The following is a 16,859-nucleotide window of genomic DNA, read 5'->3' as shown; positions in this document are numbered from 1 at the left end:
GTCGCAGGGAAGTGAAGGAAGTCGGTCGGGGGGGGGGTTCGGGTGTCGAGATAGACTGGCCGGTACAGCTCAATGCACTGCCTGGCAGCACCGAGTGGTAAAGTCAGGCACATCTCCCTGCAATGTTCATAACCCCTCACCTCGTAAAGGCAGTAAAGTTACAGAAATCATACCAAGGGAACTGCATGCGGCCCACGTAGTGAGCTCGTTGCTGTTATAACAGTGAAAGCTGTGTTGCGCGGATAACGGAAGCACTGGTCATTGGGCCGGCTCTCGTCGGATCTGAGATCCGCCACCAGATGTGTAGCCGTATCCGGCCAGTCAGCCGCCGCATACCCCAAATCCATGCTCTGCGCTGGGTTACTTGGAAAAAAAAGAAACAAAAGCACCCGCAGTGGCACAGAGTAGGGGGGGCGGAGCAGCTCATTGCCGCCATGAGGGCTCCGATTGCCTCGCCCCTCTACGTGTACACAGCAGGACTTTGATACAGGTCACAGCTGCAGGAAAAGCAAACTAACTTACTCTGGTGACCCCGTGCAGGGTGCACAGGGTCACCAGAGGAAGTTACAGTCTTCACCTACGACCCAGTTTATTTATGCAGTGTTTGTCGGATACATGGACCCGGATTATTCATTTATTTATGCAATGTTTGTTGGATACTTGTATCCGACACACATTGCATACAAAATAAATATACAGGTAGCCGTCAAACATTGCATGAATAAATAAATACCCCTATTATCATTGAAACTATCCCACATGATGCAGCCACCCAACTGCTTTCAGAGGGGAGCTGCAGGAGCTGTGCCGGGTGTGGTTCAAGTAAAAGAAAACGTTGCTTACGGCGAACAGAAATCAGCAGGTTTTAAGATTAGGTTGCAGGACAATCCCTGGGTTTAAACCAGGATTTCCCCATAGATTATCTGCTCGTTCACCATTAGCTAGAGTAATAGCTCCTTTTAATGATTCAACAACAGTCTGCTTAAAATAATCCTCTGTATGAGCTCAGATCACAGTGTAGACTAACATTGCTGTTGGTAGTTTAGGTGCACAGATGGATGGTACGGTTTGCTCCCTTGTACAAGTGTGGGTCGGACTAGGCCATAAAATTGTCCCAGGCACCAATGAAAAAGCGGCCCATAGTTGTAAACAGCAATTCATTCCTTTTCAGACCATGTTTGAATAGTACCCAAGGGGAGAGTTTTTTTTATAAAATGGGATGCAAATTGTGCATTTTAAAGAATATTTACTTAGCAACACTGGTCAAAACTATTATTCGCATAGTGAAGTACCCCATCGCCAGTGCCATGGAAGTGGAATTGATATATAGTTTGGAAAAGAAGTAGCATGAAAGAAATTGCGCCGTTTTAATTATTTAAAATTATTTTGGGCATTTACTTTGATCGGAGGTCAACTGCCAGCTGCACCCCCCACCAAACCCTGCCTCTTTGGGCACCGCCCTTCAACTCCGCCCCCACCCCGGCCCTTGTGGGACCCCCCACCAAATTTTTTCTATTTCCACCACTGGATAAGGGTGAAGATGGCGGCAGCCGAATCTGCCCTGAAATTCCCTCGGCGTGTGCGGCATGGCCATAAACCACTTCTGTTTGAGGGTGGGTGGAACCGAGGATGGGGATACCAGCCAAGAAGACACAGAAAGATCCGCTGTTGGTGCAACTAAAATCAAAATAGGAAAAACAAACCCATCAGTGTTTTTTTCTCCCCGTTCCCCTCCCTTGCTGTGCTGTGAAACACCTGTGTATGAGCTCGATGTAAATAAAATAAATATACATGGCACTTCTCAGAGATGAATAAGCGCATTATAAATGCGCAATAAAAAATAAATACCTGCCCGTGCACGGCGTGGAGTGCTTCTGCCTCCGTGATCCTCTTCCTAAGCACGTAGACGTCCCACGTGAAAACGTCACAACGACATAACAGATACACGTCATTAAGCCGTAAAGGCATTTCAGAAAGTCATCCTGCTCAACCGTCTCTGTGATAACCTGGGTATCACTGGACAGGCTCTGGCGTGGCTGACTTCTTTCCTCTCCGACCGACCCTCCCAGGTCCAACTTGGGTCCTTCCTCTCCGACATCTTTTTCTCTACATGTGGTGTCCCCCAGGGATCGAACATCTCTCCATGGCTGTTCAACCAATACCTGGCACTCCTTGCCCACCGAATCGCTGCTCTCTGTCCCAACTTTCAGTGCTATGCGGATGATACCCAGCTCATTTTCAGGCTACCCTCGGCCTCCTCCTCCTCTCCTTCCCTCATCTCTGTCCGTCTGCCATCCAGGAGCGGTGTGCTGCCAACGACCTCTGCCTTAATGCCAGTAAGACTGAGATTCTACTCATCGGCACAACCACTCCCTCCTTCCCTACAGCTCTCTGGACGGCCTCTCTTGGCCCTCCTCCCACTCCCACCTGCAAGGCTAAAAACCTTAGGGTCATCTTCGACTCTGCACTCTCCTTCTCCCCTCACATCTCTGACGTCTCTAAGAAGTCACACTACCAGCTTGGAGGTATGCTTCCTTTCCTCTCCAACCCAAGAAGCTCTCTGTCTCCAGAGCCCTGGTCCTCTCTAAACTGGAAAACTGTAACAGCCTCTATCTAATTCTGCTTGCCTCCACGCTCTGCAACGTATCCAGAACTGACAGCAAAACTTGTCCTTGGCCTCAAGCCCAGGGATCGTATCTCTCCAGGATTGAAATCTCTGCACAGGCTCCCAGTGGCTGCAAGGATTAAGTTCAAAACCCTCTGCATTGTACACAAGGCCTTCTGGGGTTTGGTGCCGCAATACCTTCAACTCTCTCTCCCTAAATATCTTCCTTCTCGAGCTCTTCACTCATCTGCCTCCAACTCCCTCAGGGTCAGTCGCTTCTCCAAGCAACAAGTTGGTGGCAGATGTCACGGGATGACATCCTGTAAAGAGAGGCACAGGACACCCAGGAAGGGTTTTGGGTGGTTGTGCCGAAGTAAGTTGGACAGATAAGTACACACACAGCTGAAAGTAATGAGAACGAAGAGTAGGCAAGTGTAGCAAGGAATAAGGTACAACAGAATGGATTCCCTCTAGGGGTGTATGCAGATATAGGAAAAGAGTATTCCACGGACCTTAGGAAAACTCTAGCCTTCTGCACAGTTTGCTATTACGGAGGCCCCCGCTGTTTGCTCATGGCTTGGAACAACAGCTATGGGTGTCTGTAACGTAGAAACGAGACAAGGGAAGGGGAAGAGGTTGCCTGATGGAAATCAACAGACAAGCTCTGTACAAAAGGGTCTACAAACAATACAAGAGAAGATACTTACAGACAAATCCAGGAAAAGGAAGTTGATAGCAAACTAGCAGAAGGAAATGAAGGGAAAGTCATGTAACAGGATTGGATAGCAGAGGACAGTAAGGAACAAGGTTTGAGAGCTCAGAGGAGCAGGAAAGCAATGAGCAAGCCCACAGGAGCAGGGCTGTTAAGGTAGAGAGCCCAGAGGGGAAAGGGCTTAGGGCAGCGGAGTAAAGCAGGCTGCACGGCAAGGAGCCCAGAAGGGCCGGGCAGCAAGGAGTGAGCCCTGGGGGCAGGGCCGCTGACCGTAGAAGGCTGCAGAGGACTGTATAGGGCTGCTAGGCTGAGAACCCAGCGGACAAAGGTAGGTAGCAAGCAGCGGAGCGTGATCGGCTGCAAGGTAGGAAACCTCGAGTACAAGGGCTGTTGGTAGCGGAGAGAAGCAGGCTGCGCGGCAAGGAGCCAGAAGGACCGGGCAGCAAGGAGTAAGCTCAGAGGAGCAGGGCCGCTGACTGTAGAAGGCTGCAGAGGACTGTAAGCTGCAAGGTAGGAAGCCCAGAGGACAAGGGCTGTAGGCAGCCAGAGTGAGGCAGGCTGCAGAGCAGGGAGCCCAGAGGACAAGGGCTGTAGGCAGCCGGAGTGAGGCAGGCTTCAGAGCAGGGAGCCCAGAGGACAAGGGCAGTAGGCAGCCGGAGTGAGGCAGGCTGCAGAGCAGGAAGCCCAGAGGACAAGGGCAGTAGGCAGCCGGAGTGAGGCAGGCTGCAGAGCAGGAGCCTGGAAGACCAGGGCGGAAGATAGTAGCTGAGCGTGATCGGCTGCAAAGCAGAGAGCCCGGCAGGGCAACGGCGGAGGCTGGAAATCAGCAGAGCGTGATCAGCTGCAATGTAGAGAGCCCGGCAGGGCACTGGATCCAAAGCCGGAGTAAGGAGGAACCGCATACAAGATCCGTAGCTCGAAGCAACAAGGTGCCGGAAAGACTCCTAATGCAAGAGACTGAGCTCCTGCAGGCAGCAGCTTTTATTCCGCCCAGCCCAGCACAGAGGCAGGCTAATTGCTCGCAGGAGCAGAGGAGATCCCTGGGGCTTCTGGGGATTGTAGTTCTGAAGATGACGAATAGGAATGGCCAGGAAAAGATGTTATAGCCAAGTGCATTGTGGTAAGTGTAGTTTTTTGGGAAAAATAGAAAAGCACCAAAGTCTCGCAAATATTGATCGTAAATGTATGCGCCCATGGCGCAGGAATGACAGCAGATCACTCTCTTCGGCAGGGGCCTCTCTCTGGAACAGCATTCCTGCCTCCATGAAACTCGAGGAGAACCATCTCCAGTTCCCGAAACACCTCAAAACATTCCTCTTTGCTTCTGCTTTCTCTCCTCCCCTGCTGACTTCCTGACTGAAATTGCACTGGTTACCTGGCCACCCTTTCTTATTTCTGGCCCAGGCCCCATCAATTGCCCACCTGCACTGCCTCCCTGGCAACCCCTGCACTTGGGGACTGTTTTTTTCTGTATCCCTTCAGTCCCCCTACCAGCACTTATGTCTGCACTTCCTTGCACTTGCCACTAGCTGGCTGTTTTATTTGTCTTATTTATTCCACTTTTCCCCCCATGTACTGCACTTTCCCCTCTCCCTTCCCCCCGCATACTTTTCCTTTCCCCCTTCCCATGCACTTGCGTGATCTGAATGACACCTGGCCTAGTAGGATGGTTGTCTGTCCTCCCTTTGTTCCCCCCTTGCCTCGTCGTGCCTTGAAACACTTGTGTATAGGTGCGTTATAAATGCCATACCATATATCGGCAACTTTAAAACAAACACACAATGCTAGCGGGTCTCATAGGGACTTTAAATGTGTGATTGATAATGAAAGCAATACAAGGTCTCCATTTAGTTTTCTCTTCCACACATTACAAACGGGTAAATGAACAGTCCCCTCCCTGGGGAATGCCAAATCACCCCCCACCCCGTGCAGGAGAAATAGATAACTGAAGTTACGCTGGAAATTCGTACCCATATGCGTCTGTCTTCATAAGATACGCATCCCCATCTGCTGCACATACCAAATCTTCCAACCCCTTCCCTCCCCCTCCAGTGGGGAGGATAACTGTTGGCTGTACTGTTCACTGGTACAGTGGAAGTCCCATTGGGACGAGAGGAACACACTGTGCCCATCCCCACTCCATATAACACACATCGCACATCTGCATGAGAAAACCCCAAAACGAACTGAATCCACCTGTACTTTTAAGTAAATCTCAACCCCCAAAATACACAATACCCCTTCCCCAATATTGCCTCACCTGTGATGCACGTTACATATCCCAAAAATACACCGAAATAACGAAAAACAACGGAATCCGCCTGTACTTTAAGTAAATCTCACTCCTGAGGCACATTATAAACCACCAACATACACAGAAATACCCCCTCCCCAATATTGACAATCAACATTAGAACATTTTAAGACTACCAGAAACCAAATAACAATCAACTATACGAAATGTGCTTTGCAACAGCACGCCTGGCCTTCCAGCTCGTGCAAAAAATGATGATGACGTGAATCTTCAAACCCACGTGATGCAGAGCAGCCCGCGTGATGAAGCGTACGTTGAAACACACGTGATGCAGAGCAACCCAAATGATGAAACGGACTTACGTGATGAAGCGGACATCGAAACCCACGTGACGCATAGCAGCCCACGTGATGAAGTGGAGGCGGAGTGTTGCTTGTTTCTCGAATGGGAACTAGAAAACTACCCTTTACGAAACGTTGATGTCCCGTTTCCAGGCAGTATCAGGTGAGTGCATGCGATCTAGCTCTTGTAGATAATTGCATTTCTTGTAGCATCCATTAACTTAGACCTTCTTATCCCTTTGTTATATTGTTAAGAGGAGCCGTTTTGCAACCTCTAGGAATGCACGTTGAAGCTGTAATTCCTTGTGTTGCACTTATCACTTGTTGAAATTAAATATTGTAAGTACGTGATTTTCTAAACATCTGGTTTTGAAATTACACGGGGCAGCCTGTTGTTGGCATAGACACAGTAGCTGCTCCGAAGCTCATTTACGGTACGGTTTAGGCTCTGCAATGCCTGCAGAGGCAGTAACTGCTGTGCAGCTACTACACAGACCCTGTACATATATAATAGTACCTGCACAAGCTAAGGCTCGCAGACGCAGTAACTACTGTGCAGTTGCTACACAGACCCTGCTCTGGTGCAAATGACTACATATATAATTATACCTGCGCAGGCTAATGCCCGCATAGGCAGTAACTGCTGTGCAGTTACTACACAGACCCTGCTATGGTGTAAGTGACTTTCACAAAGTGTTTGTGTAGAGGTTGGAGTTCTTTCTATGAATTGTTTGCTGATTCTTGTGGCGTAGTAGTTTTTTTTTTTTTTTTTAAATGTTTTTATTTTTTTGCTTTGAGGACTGTTGCTTTGTACAGTTTGAGTTGTCTTTGGTATTTGATTTAGTCTTGTCTGGTGTATTGTTCTCTCCATTTTGTTTCCATTTTGCGGTTGTTTTTTTTGTTTTGATGTTTTTTCAGTTCTTTTGTGAACCATTTTGCTGCCAGTTTTTTTGGTGGTGTTGCTTTGAATGTTTTAGCTGGTGCTAATTGGTCAATGGCCTTGGTGATCCAATTGTTGAGTGTGTCTTCTGTTGTATCTATGTTTGTATCGGTGGGATCTCTTTCACCTAGGTTGTCGTGGTGGGTTGATAGCATGGCGGCCATGTCCGCTAGTTTTGTTGCAAAGTTGGGGTTGTAAGAAGATGGTCTGTAGATCAGTAGGAATACTATGTTGGGTTGGTCGTTGAGTTCTATCTTGATTAGGAGGGATTCATAGTCTTCTGCGTCGGTTGTGATGATTCAAGATGCTCAGGTGTGTTTTTTTTGTGTATAATTGCGATTCCACCTCCTCTTTGGTTTTCTCTGTTGGCGTGTATTAATTTATAATTGTCGGGTATTGCTTCGTTCGCGATGGCTTTATAGTTGTCTGATAGCCAGGTTTCTGTAAGGAAGAGCCGCCGTCTGTGCCTCCTTCGCTTAGGAGGTCATTGGTTTCTGTTGAGTGTTTTGCCATGGATCTAATGTTGAGGAGGCTGCAGTGTAGTTTGCTGGATTTCCCTTTTGTGTTGTTGTTAGTATTGCTTGTCCTGACCAGTGTGGTGTTGGTTGGGTTTCCATTCCAGGTGGGTTTTTCCCGGTTGAGTCTTTTGGGTGGGGTGGTTCTTTGTTGGTCAGTCTCTTTGTCGAGTAGACTGATAAGGTTTATGGTGGGGTTGGTTCGTTTCCGGGTGGTAAATAGGGTCGCTACCCCTCTGTTGTTCCAGTCTTGGTAATATAGGGGTGTTGAGTGAGTGTGATGGTTTCCAATTTGTTCCTTGTTCTGGTTGGGGTATTGTCCATGGTGGAGACCGGGTTGGGATGGTTTATTAGTTGTCATCCGTTTGGAGTCCTGGTTGGATCTGTATCTGTGAAGCTTGTTGGCTGTCGGTTCATTGTTGCTGTGCTGTTTTTGTTTACCACGTTGTCGTATGTGGACAGGTAGCGAGCATTGTAGTCTGTCTTTGCTCTATTATTTGTATGTCTCCTTGGGCCATCTCAGATGTTTGTCGAGTTGTTTGGGGTTGTGGGATCATGCTGGTCCGTGCCTTCCCGAGTGGTTTGGGATTTCTTATTATTTCTATTGTCTTTTCTGGCTTCTTTTTTTTTTTTTTTTTAAAAAAAAAAAGGTTTTGTTTTTAGTGCTTACGCACCTTTACAAAAAGAGAAAGGAAAAACTTGTTTTTTCTTACAATCGTTACATAATGTCAACATCAAAATGCTATCACATATATGAAAAATAAAGAAAGACCTTTTACTTACATTAGTTAGTTACATAATATCAACAACAAAGTATAATCACATATATAAAAAGAGAAAACCGCTTATTAAAAGTTGATTTAAAAGTAGCAAAACAAAGAAGAAAAGGCTTAATCGCTTGCCTATAGAAAAAATATGTAGACATACAGCATAAGTAAAAATCGACATAACATTTCTAATAGGATCGCAAAGATATATTTTTTGTTTTCGCAACATGAACCTGGTACAATCTTATTTCTTTTTTAATTAATGACCAATAAGATTAGCTTTTATAGCCTTTCTTGGAACTTTATACAGTGAGAGCAGATTCAATGATTTTGAGAAGGCATACAGTTGCCAGAACAATTGAATTACAGCTTCCCCAAATGCAGGTAGCCCACACAAGATTCCTTCCTGTAACCGTGTTTGCATGATGGAAGGCTTTCAAAATGTTAAGTCGCTCTACTTCAAAGTGCTTGAGAACAGAAAAAGATGTTTTAAAGTTTCCTCTGCCTGTTCATTTTTGCAGAATCGACAAGTGAGTGTGTCAAATGAGTTTGATTGTATTGACCAGGACTTTGTTCTGGATTTGGTATGGAGTACATCAAGAAGAAATTGCATATACAGTGTGCGCGAAGTTGCACAGGGGAAAAGCGATAAATATTGTAAGCAAGGATATTGCTTATGTCTGAAGCTGGCATATTCAGAGAATGAAGAATACTTTGAAATTAGGTCTGATGTTACAGCCCAATCGTTTAGGAAAATTATTTTTCTAGCAAGAAGCCATTTCCATTGTAATTCTTCAGGCAAGATATTAATCTGAGATAGCAGCTTGAAGATCCGTTTTTGAAAAAGGTCAATGGATTTTGGTTGAGAAAGTGTTAGCATAAATGAAAAATCTTCGTAGATGGAATTTGAAGGTGGAAAACGCATTTTTATATAGGTATTTAAAAGTCTCCAATTGTAACGTAATGCTAATGAATTTAAACCCAATTCATGTCTTAAAATGGCATTAGGTAGATAATTTGGGAGACCCAGCGTAGACTTCCAAATCCTTCCTTGCAATTTGTTTAAGAAAACATCGAGATCTACAAGGCAAAGGTCCAGTCCGTACAGTATTATGGCTTCCACCTTTTTCAAATAGTATTCAAAAAGGGGGATCAATGAAAATTTGCTAAATTTCCGAAGAATTATTTTCATTTGTCCATTACTTATCGGCAAGCTCTTTCTGCCAGAATAACAATGGCGTATTATGTGTAAGATTATAGCCTACGTAGGTTAGACGGCTGACAAGATGAATTACAGTTGAATCAGTAGCCCATCAAAATTTCTGAAGCTTTTTTTTTCTTGTTTGAAGATAAAATTATAATATTGGATTTCGTAGAATTTACAGTTTAAGTTGTTTATTGAACAGTATTTAGAAAAACATTCCAGTTTATTCTGAAGGCCTGCGTGCTTTCGATCTAGTAGGAGGACGTTGTCGGCATATGCTAGCCATGATAGATGTAAGTCGCATATTCGTACTGAAAAGGATTTGTTAGGATTCCAGATACTCCCGATGTCAGACAAATAAAGATTGAAAAGTACCGCTGCCAGGTTGCATCCCTGTTTGACTCCAATGAAGGTTGTGATTGCTTCCGTCAGAAAACCACCTTTGGAGATTCTTACTTTAAAGTTGGTATTATGATGAAGTAGGGAAATAAGTGCAACCAGATAAGGGGGGAACTTGTATTCCAACATCTTAAGCCAAAGTCTGCCTCTGATAACACAATCAAAGGCAGAAGAAAGATCTAATGTGGCGAGGCATGATGTGGGGGTTGTGTTCCTTAGTGGGCGACCTCTTTCGATTGGTGTTTTTCATGGTCTTTTGGGTTTAGTCTTTGCTGTTTGTGGTTTGTTGTTGCTTGTATTTGGTAGGTTGTGGGTAGTTGATGGGATTTTGTGGTTCCATTTGTTTATTGCTTCTTTCTTTTTTGGATCCTTTTCTTTTGATTTTTTTTTTTTTTTAATCCTGGAGGTACTTTTCGTTATGGTTGTTGTTTATTGGATTTTGCGCAAAGCAAACATGAATATTGTGTGAAGGAGTGCATGTGAATACTGGCATATATTGGTGCAGTCATGTTAGGGAGAATTCTAATTTCTGTGCTAATTCCCTTCAACCTTAGAGACCCCCAGCCCTTTTGCTGGACTGTAGGACTTTTTAATCTTAACCCTGGAGTGAGTGAGACCCTTTTCCCACTGCTTCATGTGTTTTGACCTTTGCATTATGTGTTTTCACTGTTTTAGGAGACTGACAAACTCCAAATGCATCTACTTTTTGTATGGTGACACATCAACTTCAGTGCAGTGTCACAGAGAAATCCTTTAGATTTCTCATAAGGTTTAAAATACCTTTTCTTGTGTGAACTACTGTTCCCAAGAATAGTAAAGTGAAAATGACTTTGCTTACCTTTTCTCTTTTGTGGGTTCAGCACACTGTAAAGACCAGTAGGGGGTGTCTGTACTTCCGCTCTCTATATGGTAGAGGAGAGGCACAGTGGACCCCAGCCAAGATTCTCTATAAGGTAGCAATGGACGAGCAATCGAGGCCTAGCTTCTCAGGAGGTGATGCGGGCTGGTTCTTAAGTACAGTGTAGTCCCCGAACCCCCACAAAGGAATGTCCACACACTGTATTACTGAATACACAGTCTTTATATAATTAATATTCAAAGGTATGTACACGATCACAATAACGCACTTTGTACTTGGAAGTCAATAATGATAAATATATACACGTCTAGAGTGGTATCACTAATGTTATCAAATCTCATTAAAGTGCATCAACTGTACGGTTAAAATGTCACACAGATCATTAACTAGTAAACCAGCAATAGAGATAGGAAGGAACGCAAGATGGTTGAAACAATAGGCAGAATACTGACCCCTACCCCTAGGCACAGTTCTGTGTGGAGATCCCCGCCCCCACCTGGGCAACCTGTAGATAAAGATATATAGCACAAGCCCAGTCCAAATGTTCGATAGTCTTACTACTTCCTGTTAAGGTTTTACCCCCCCCCCCCAATGTACCTGGTGGAGTAGAGTTCTCCGACGATGCACCGACCGATCCTTCTTGAGTGCCTCCCTTTCAGACGGGAGCCACGGATCGTCGAGAGGTGTCGGGGAACTTGGCGTTCGGTGTCGGGTAATCGACGGCCCTTCTTGAGTGCCATCCCTTTAAGGCAGGAGTCACGGGTGAACAGGGTGAACTATGGCAGGGAAGTGGCAGCTGCGTTCCTAGTGGTGCTCGTCGACGACAGAGCGTTGGCGTCCTGCAAGGAAAAGGTGTGCGGGGCACCACAGTGACAATAGTTCTGGACCGCAAAGAGATGATGAAGAACTGCGGCCCAGCAAGGGCGTCGAGTCGTCGGCGTCTCTGCGGTCTATAGGTGGCGGGAAACCCACCGGTGGATGCTCCTCGGCGCGTCGACGGTCGGGCCTTCTCCAGCGGGAGACAAGCGGGTGACGATGCAGACGAGAGCGTCCGATGATCAATGGAAGTTCTTAGGCAAACGGGAGCACGGCGGCACCGGTCGGCGACGGCAGTCGTCGACAGTGGCGGACAACAGTCCGAGTGCTTCTCCTTGGCGTTCCGCAGCAGTTCCCGTATCGGGTCGGCAGCCTGTTGTAGGTCTGTCTACCAGGGAGTGCTGGCAAAGATCAGCTGTGCACGATGGTCCCTCGTAGCTCGGGAAGAGGGCGCCTTACCAGGTCCTCTCTGGGTCAGTCCTTGGCGGCACAACAACTTTCAGATTGTGAAGGAGAGCAACAGCAATTCTTCTCGTCCAGCAGAGCTTAAAGGTCAAGTGTCAGTTAATCCAGTTACTCGTCGTAGTGGACTTCAGCTTCTGAACAAGATTCCTAGCAGTGAGAGGTCCCCAGATATACTGTTGATCTCCCATTCATTCCGCTGGGTCACAGTAAAGCATCCAATCACGACTACGGGCATTCATGCAGGCAGGCAGCCAATCAGGCACACAAGGTATTCAGGCCATTCACTTCTCTCCAGACACTCACAACAAGTTATGTGTATTGGGACAAGTACCGAGCCATTCAACACTCCAAGCTGCATTCATACCGGTTTCGGGCAGGGTTGTCTCAGTCATTGTGTCAACCACCAGATACGAGACACCCAGAACACAGGATGCATATTCGTCACGCACTCTATTCACCCAGGTCCCACCCACAGGAGGTACCCACAACATACATCACCGGGAAGGCTCCAGCTAGTCTGGCTGGGCCTTCACAACAACACCATATATGGCACTTCCATCCAACAGCCAGTCAGGGGGAAGGGACAGAGTCGGGGCTTCCCAGGACTTTGGGAAAACAAGGTCATGGGTAATAGAAAGCAAGAGGCCACCGGGGCCATCTTGTTTTCCATCAGGAATCAACTGATCCCAATGGCAGGGCCGGGGTATCCCAAAATGGAGGATACTCCGCGCACCTGTCAAATTCAGCATGGAGCTGCCACCAGCCCATACCCTGCTCTGTGGGCCACCCACAGGTGCCCAAAAACATACACTAGGGGTACAGGGTTGTACCCCCACCCATGGGTGCCATAAGGGTATCCCACGGGTCCGTTCACCAAACCAAAAGAAAGAGAGCTGCACCGCCAGGAGTCCCACATGAACTCCTGCGCGGAAAACACGACAGAACACACGATAAAAAGCAGTAAAGGACAAGGATACTGAGGCCCTGTCCCTCCGATGCATTTCCAGCATCACACACACACACCATCTTATGTGGAGTGCTTGAGGGTTACCTAGTAGCCCCTTATCCTACATTTTCATGTAACATTGGTATGTTGCCCTCCCTACTTTTAAATGACTAGTGGCAGTGGTTTAATTTTTCCTACCATTGTGTTTTTCTACCCCAGGCTGAACCCTCAGCTGCAGTATAGTACCCAGGAGTGACCATTTTATCAAAACGGCCCTTGTCTTCTTTTTTTGCTATTTTCTGTTTGTGATGTCTTTCTTGGGTTTTACTCTGTGCGTCAAACAGATTGAAGCCCTTTGTTTGTCTTGCCGTTGGCGCACTTCAGCCCTGAGTCCCGCCTCTGGCTCCAGTGTGTCTGGAAGGACAGGATGTGAGGGAGGGTCCCGAAAATCCCCTGTCCTTTGTCTGTAGGAATGCCTAAATGCAACCAGTCCTGAATGGCTGGCTGGCTGTCCTTTCAGACCCTGATGCATGAATGGGAGAAACCGAGGGTTTTGGGACTAGAGGCAGTCGACCACTGGGAGAAACACCTGACGAAGAAACCGTGAACGAAGCTTGCTGCATCCTCCTGGACCTTTGAATTGCCCGGTGAAGCCCTGCTGCTGTGCTCAAACTCCCTTTTCAGACAGAGAAGCTCCGGAATGGACTTCTCCCCTTGGGTTAGTGGGACCAACTAACCCAGAGACAAACTCCACTGGACCATCTTCCCTGTCTGGCTGTACTTCTTCATTGCTGCAAGAACCAAGTGCCAGAGGTCGAGTAATCCATAGTCCGGTGAAACGTCTGAAATCCGTCTAGAAGCTCCAGGAGTCTCCAAGGACCCTCCAGAAGCAGGACGACCAGAGCTAGAGGCCCCTCACCAGTGCCAAGAAGTGACAGAAGCCCAACCGGTACGAGAGATCCGCAACAGTGTTGTTTACTAAGCGCTGAAACCCACAAAGTGCTGCTGAACCAAAAAGAGCCCGTAGCTGCTAACGACCTCCGAAGTAGCACCGCAGGAGCTCTACAGATGTCCTCCGTCTTGTCCCCACGACTACGGCTCAGGAATACTGGGTCTGCAACGCTGTAGCAGGACAGAAGCCAGCTGGACCACTCTTCTTCAAACCAGAGGTACTGTTTAGACTTGGGGTACTTACCTCACTGTCTTGTAGCCTTGCTTTTCTCAGTTGGGAATTGCAGTGGCTTACTTTTAGAGTTGATTCCAACTCTGTTTTCACAGCTTGCGACCCTACAAGTGACTTTCTAACAAACTCTCTAACTTTGTGCAAGACATTCGATTCCAAGAATTGCCTCAGCTCCATGGACTGTTTCAAATTGACTTTGGCTGTCCTGGGTCCCTGCAGACTCTTCTATCACACTGACTTTGATATGGTTTGTCCCTCATAGGTGGTAACTTGTTTTAGACTCTTACTGCTGGCAAAGGCTTGTCTAGATTTCATGAGAAGATTTATTTGTCCTCACATATACTGAGAATCTGTTTAACCTTTTCCCTTTTAAACCTTTCCGTTCTGCAACGTCAGAATCTGCAAGTGTGATATATAAATGCCATTACTGTCCTTGTGATTGAAGTCACCCCATGGTGTAGCAATTATGTATGAAGCATATCCAAAGATTATCCACTAACTTGCTCTGATTCTGAAAAGTAATTAATTTAAAAGTATATTTACATTGTTACATGAATTGCCTTTCTAAAGACCGCTTATTTAAAGAATGATGTTAATTTAAATAAATAACTATTTATAACTGAAACCTCGAGTGTAAGTGTTACTTGGCTGCTTGTATTTACATATTTCATTTGTACAGCTCTACAGCTCAGTTATCCCTCTTGAGATAGGCCTGGCTGCTCAGTCACACTGCCAACCTGTGAAGTTCAGACCTATACCAAAAGGTGGGCTTACCTAATACCAAGCAGATCAGTGTTGTGTAGTCTCACACAGTGGGACAACACCAATTCTTACCCAACAAGTCAGCATAGACATGTATTGATTGTGAGGGTGCTGGGTTCCTGCTTTTAACTGTGATGGCAAAGGATTCTCACCCAGGGGGGTGCATGCTCTGTTTAGGCCTCTTTCTTCCACTTTGGCCCAACATAGTCTCAGGCTTTATCCATGCCACATTGGGGATTGTGAGGGTGGTGGGTGCCTGCTTTTGACTGGGATGGCAAAGGATTCTCACGGGTGCATGCTATGTTTAGACCTCTGGCTTCTACTTTGGCCCAACATAGTCTCAAGCTTTACACTTGCCACACTGGGGGATCATTCAGCATAAGTGCATCTAAGCAAAAGCAGAATGACAATCTGTATTGGTCCGCATATCATCCTACAAACTCTGATGTTCTGAAGTGTAAGTCATCCCCAAATCATCAAGAACAAACATGTTTCATGGCAATGCTCTTGAAGTAATCTGCAGGTCATCCCAGAATCATCCCCAAATCATCAGGGACAAACGTGCAATCTCGTGAAGTGATCAGTAGCTCCTCCTAAAAGCATTGGGAACAAAGTTTTCTAAAATGGGGATAATGTTAGCATATTCATTAAGTCATCCTAAGCTCATCCCCAAATCATCATCCACCCTTCTGAGATATTTGCTGATGACTTTAACAGCGTGATGATGTCTGATGTGGGAATGACTTGTAGTGCAGTTCTTCGATGATCATCAGATGACCCCAGGATGGACTCTAAAGTCATCCTTTTTAGACCAGGGCCCCCACCACTTTAGAGACCTTTTCTCTCTCATGTGTTTTTTACCTGATTTGGATTGTGAGTTTTCACTGTTTTTGGAGTCTGACAGACTCCATAGGCATCTACTTTTTGTATGGTGACTCACCACCTTCAGTGCAGTGTCACTGAGCAATACCTTTTCTTGTGTGAACTACAGTTCCCAAGTAAAAGTAAAATTGACTGTACTTTTTTCTCTTTGTGGGTCCAGCACGCTGAATCTTATGTGGGGTGCTGGTGGGTTACCTAGTAGCCCCTTATCCTACATTCTCATGTAAAAAGGCTTATGTTACCCTCACTACTTTAAATGGCTTGTGGCAGTGGTTTAATTTTCCTAACATTGTGCTTTTATATCGCAGGCTGAATCCTCAGCTGCAGCACAGCACCCATTGGTGACCATTTCTGTAAAAATGGCCCGGTCTTCTTTTTCGCCATTTTCTGTTTTTGGGGTCTTTCTTGGGTTTTACTCGGTGGGTCGAGGGCGAGTTGAGCCCTTTGTTCGTTTTGCTTTTGGCGGCCTTCAGCCCTCAAGCCCGCCTCTGGAAGCAGGCCCATTTCTTGGCCCGGGCGAGGTGGGCGGCTGCCCGGGGCGCAATTGCCACGGTCCCTGGAGCCCCTCCAGGCTTGAAGGGATGAAATTCCCCACTTTGTGGGGCGGCGCGATTGCCGTGGGGAGAGTTTCTGCCGCTGCTTCTTCTGATAGTCGGGGTTCCCTTAAGCACTTTCCCGAGACTTGGGGTGGGGGGAAAAGCACAACAATAAGAATACCTCAGTTCCCCTTGCAGCTAAAACCAGCCCCTCCTATCACAATGCCAGCAGGAAACTGCTAATGATCGGCCATTAGTCACTGAATGGTTTTGTGCCGGCATTATGTTGGCAGGGGAGGTGCAGTGGGGTGTGGAGAGTGGGCGTGCATTGTAGGCAGCTTTGCCTCTCTGCAGGTGTGCAAGTTAACACTTCACACACTCTGACTCACATTCATACAAGCGCCACTATTGCAGCATAAAACGCGCTTAAAAATGAACTGTATGCCCTTGTTTCTCTTTCTTTAAGTGTTTATTAATTTCTTCCTCGAAGATTGGGGGGATAACTGAAGGGTCTTGGCTTTGCAGGGAAGCACCGTGGGCCCAGACACGGTTCTAACGGAGACCCGTTTGGGCCCACGGTGCGTCCGTGCAAGCCCAGGAAATGCCCAAAATACTAGTTTAAAGCAGCGCTATTTTTTTCATGCTGCTTCTTTTCCAAACTATATAATCAATT

The 16,859-nt window shown here is 46.6% G+C and overlaps 1 protein-coding gene across 1 annotated transcript in view; it reads left to right on the top strand.

Annotated features, from left to right (window-relative positions):
• Positions 1–5,940: 5,940 nt before the first annotated feature.
• Positions 5,941–16,859, top strand: part of C4PH6orf120 (chromosome 4p C6orf120 homolog) — a 111,318-nt gene continuing 100,399 nt past the window's right edge. The window contains exon 1 of the mRNA XM_069606953.1: positions 5,941–6,075. The gene's annotated coding sequence lies outside the window, so the exon portion shown is untranslated. The remainder of the gene's footprint in view (positions 6,076–16,859) is intronic.

The sequence above is a fragment of the Ambystoma mexicanum genome, chromosome 4p (genome assembly GCF_040938575.1).
Source record: "Ambystoma mexicanum isolate Mex_15411 chromosome 4p, UKY_AmexF1_1, whole genome shotgun sequence".
Classification (NCBI taxonomy): domain Eukaryota; kingdom Metazoa; phylum Chordata; class Amphibia; order Caudata; family Ambystomatidae; genus Ambystoma; species Ambystoma mexicanum.
This window is presented reverse-complemented; position numbering and strand designations above follow the sequence as displayed.